Raw genomic sequence first — 4,396 nt, 5'->3', positions numbered from 1 at the left:
TCCCAGCCGGCACACCCTCTTGCTGGAGGCTCCATGGCTGAACGCTATTGGCTGGGAAGCGCTCGTGCCACTGTACAGAGACAGACCGGAAGTGAGGTGTGCGGCGCTGCAGTCACAGGTTGGTCAGACGTGCAGAGCTGTTGGAAGATTTGTGTCATTCAATGGCGCCGCACACATTGGCAGTTCATGAATGGTGCTTTGTGTACCACTGGGGAAATTGTGTAGCGGTGTTTGAGTGTGTGTTACTCCACAGGTACAAAAAGACTCCAAAATCAGGCAGACGTTTATATGACACCTTGTGTGGGCTCATTACCTATTTAAAGCGGTGGTTCCCCTAAAAATAAACTTTTGACATTGCATTTGCTATAATAATTACAGTTAGAATCGGCTGGTTTTATGTAAAAAATACCTCCGTACGTAGCGTTTGTATTATTCGTTCCCACCGCCACTTCCGGGTACGATGCTGGCGGTGGGCGTTCCTTATTGATGGACAGGCATCCGACCGACGCATCCATCGCGTCACGAGATGCCGAACGTCGGTGCGCATGCGCCGTATAGAGCCGCACAGACGTTATTTTATTTTTTGGCGCCGTACTCACAGTTTAATCCCGTAGTTACGTTTCAGACTCCCCGCGGGGAATGGGCGTTTCTATGCAGAGGGAACATGATTGACGGCCGGCTATGGCGCATCACGCTTCCCGAAAATAGCCGGAGTAGGACTCGGCTCTTCACGGTGCTATACGGCGCCTGCGCACAGACTAGGAGCTGACTGCGCAGGCGCCATGAAGAGCCAAGTCCTATTTCGGCTATTTTCGGGAAGTGTGACGCGCCATAGCGGCCGTCAATCATGTTCCCTCTGCATAGGAACGCCCATTCCCTGCGGGGAGTCTGAAACTTAACTACGGGATTAAACTGTGAGCACGGCGCCAAAAAATAAAATAAAGGCATACTGTTGCTCGCGCTAGTATGCTGGATGGCATGGTAGAATTTTTTTTTTTTTTTAGGGTGAACCCCCGCTTTAACCACTTCCATACCGGGCTTTTTTACCCACCTCCATACCAGGCCTATTCTGGCACTTCTCTCCTACATGTACAAATCATCATTTTTTTGCTAGAAAATTACACAGAACCCCCAAACATTATATATGTTATTTTAGCAGACACCCTAGGGAATAAAACGACGGTCATTGAAACGTTTTATCTTGCACGGTATTTGCGCAATAATTTTTCAAACGCCTTTTTTTTGGGGGAAAAAAATTGTTTCATGAATTAAAAAAATAACAAAACAGTAAAGTTAGCCCAATTTTTTTGTAAAATATGAAAGATTATGTTACACCGAGTAAATAGATACCTAACATGTCACGCTTTAAAATTGCGCACACTCATGGAATGGCGCCAAACTTCGGTACTTAAAAATCTCCATAGGCAACGCTTTGAAATTTTTTACAGGTTACCAGTTTAGATTTACAGAGGAGATCTAGTGCTAGAATTGTTGCTGGCGCTCTAACGCACGCGGCGATATCTCACATATGTGGTTTAAACGGCGTTTACATATGTCGGCCGGACTTGCGTGTGCGTTCGCTTCTGCGCGCGAGCTACCGGGGACAGGGGTGTTAAAAAAAAAAAAAAAATTGTATTTTTCTTTTTTTACATATTTATTTATTTTTTTACACTTTTTTTTTTTTTTTTTATTATCACTTTTATTCCTATTACAAGGAATGTAAACATCCCTTGTAATAGGAATTTGTGTGACAGGTACTCTTTATGGAGAGATGCGGGGTCAATAACACCCCGCATCTCTCCTCCAGGCTGGAAAGCATGAAATCGATGAAAAAAATTTCACGATCTCATGATTACTGTTGCTTAGCAGCCACAATCGCGGCTTTGTTTACTTACGGGGACCCGGGCCTGACGTCATCACATCGCGCCCGGGTCCTCCGACGGTCATAGAGATGACTGGTGACCATCTGGTCACCAGTCATCTCTATGCTTCCTGCCAGCGCCGGACGATTCGTTCTCCGGGCCCCTGATGGCACGGAAGAGCCCGGAGAAGCACCGGATGGCGGCGGGAGGGGGGGATGTCCCCTCCCGCCACCTATAAGAACGATCAAGCGGCGGAACCGCCGCTATGATCGTTCTTATGTTGCACAGAATCGCCAGCAGAAGAGAAGGATATCTGAATGATGCCTCTAGCTGCAGGCATCATTCAGATATCCCCCCACAAAGCCCAGGACGTCTTATGACGTCCACCCGGGATGGTAGATGTCCTTTGTGGACGTCATATGACAATGGGCCGGTATTGAAGTGGTTAAGGGGTGATAGTCATCTAGATTTCGATCCATATGTTATAATATATCATACAGGTTTTATTTCAAAAGCACTTTAACTTAAGGAAGTTGTAAAGTCTTGAGTATTTTTCACCCTAATGCATTCTATGCATTAAGGTGAAAAACCTTCTGTGGTGCAGGTGCCCCCCTTTTTCTTACCTAACCCCGATCTTTCCAACAATGAGGAACAAGCCCAGCAGTTCCAGCCTCACTTTTGGGTCCTCATTGGATAGATTGATAGCAGTGGGAGCTATTGGCTCCTGCTGCTGTCAATCAAATCCAGCGATGCGGGGGCGAGTCCTGCTGTCTGCGTCAATGGACACCTGCACGGATGCCCTCATGGAAAGCTGCTCTCCGTGGAGATGCTTGATGAAGAGGAGGAGCCAGGAGCGCCGCCTGGTTGAGGTCAGGACTCTGTGCAGACCAGTCAAGTTCCTCCATCCCATATTCACTCAGCCATGTCTTTATGGACCTCGCTTCCACTGGCTGGAAAGGGGTTACCATCAGAGGCGATCAAAGGGTTTAGTGTGTGCCTAACAATCAAGCCTGGCACTACCCCTAAGCAAACTAGGCAGTCACCTAGGGTGCAGCCAAGGCCGCTGGCTTACCTATTATCCACTGAGGGGAGGGGGCGCCTGGAGCTTGCCAGTGCCTCATCCTCTACCCTGCTGTGTGATCAGTGGCGTAGGGCGAAGGGGCTATCGCCCCCGGTGCAAAATTTCAAGGGGGGCTAGCTGTTCCGAGTGTGGGCCATCTAGCGTGGGCAAATAGCCCCTTGTTATCCCTGAGAGGTTCTATGGCAGCAGCAATCACCAGCGTTCTTAGCGTGCGGGTGGCTGGGCATTCATTCATCGGTAGAAGAGCTCCATCACCTCCACCTTGACCCCGCCCCCGAAGGGACGAGAAGCAGTAGGTAAAGCGTACCCTGCGCCTCCAAGACATGGACTTCTCCAACTTCCTCTGCACTTTAATGCAAGGCCCAGAGGACATGCAGAATGGGGGCACAGAGGATGGACAGGAGGTACAGGCTGCTATTTGAGCTACCATCAGGCAAACTAGGCAGCCTCCTAGAGAGCACTGCCGCCTAGGGCCCCCAGACGCTGGTTTCTCTATTCTCTGTCCCCTGCTGGTCTCCCCGCTATGTAGGTTTTCGTTGTTGTGGTGACTGTATGCAGGGGATGCCTCTGTCTGCAGCATGTAACTTACCATAAGTAAGCAGGGTCAGAGGCGCAGCGTAGCACTGGCGGACTGTGTCCCGATGGAATGGAAGCACATATCCCCTGCGTGCCGCAGCCTCTATGATCAATGACCTGTCTGTCTTTGCCTCTCTGAGTCTCTGCCTTGTCACCGCCGATTGTAGAGGCCACTCTCCCTCACGGCCTGTCCTGAACAGCGGCAGCGTGTGCTATAGCCTAATCGGATCAAAGTAGTGGGCGCTCCGGGGTTTGTGACAGCTGGCGACACTGAGGCAGGGTTTGTTCCTGGCATTGGTAGGGTCATCGGATGCATGTAGAGCCCCGGTGAGTGAAGAACACTCACATTATTTTAAGAATCAGGTAGGTCAGTGTAATGGTCAGGTAGGTCACTGTAGTGGTCGGTGTAAGGGTCAGGTAGGTTAGTGTAGTGGTAAGTTAGGTCAGTGTAGTGGTCAGTGTAGGGGTCAGATAGGTCAGTGTAGTGGCCAGGTAGGTCAGTTTAGGGGGTCAGGAATGCCAGTTTACTAGTCAGGTAGGTCAGTGTAATGGTCAGGTAGGTCAGTGTAGTGGTCAGGTAGGTGGGTGTGGGGTTAGGTAAGTCAGTGTAATGGTTAGTGTAGGGGTCAGGGGCGGAGCTAAGGGGGCAGCAAAATTAGATTTTGCCTACGGTGTCAAAAATCCTTGCACCAGCCCTGTATATGATCAGCTTAAAGCAACCCAATTCTGGGGTCTCCTGATATAATCTGTTTAAGGTGTTAGGTGTCTTTCTCCCATTGTGTGCCTCCTAGGTGTGCATTCCCATTGTTACTTGAGTCACCTATTGTCTTTGGGTGCTCTTCTTGGAGACCATATTAATATTTTGTCCACGTTAAAG

The sequence above is a fragment of the Rana temporaria genome, chromosome 10, assembly GCF_905171775.1.
Source record: "Rana temporaria chromosome 10, aRanTem1.1, whole genome shotgun sequence".
Lineage (NCBI taxonomy): Eukaryota > Metazoa > Chordata > Amphibia > Anura > Ranidae > Rana > Rana temporaria.
Note: the sequence above shows the minus strand (reverse complement) of the source record.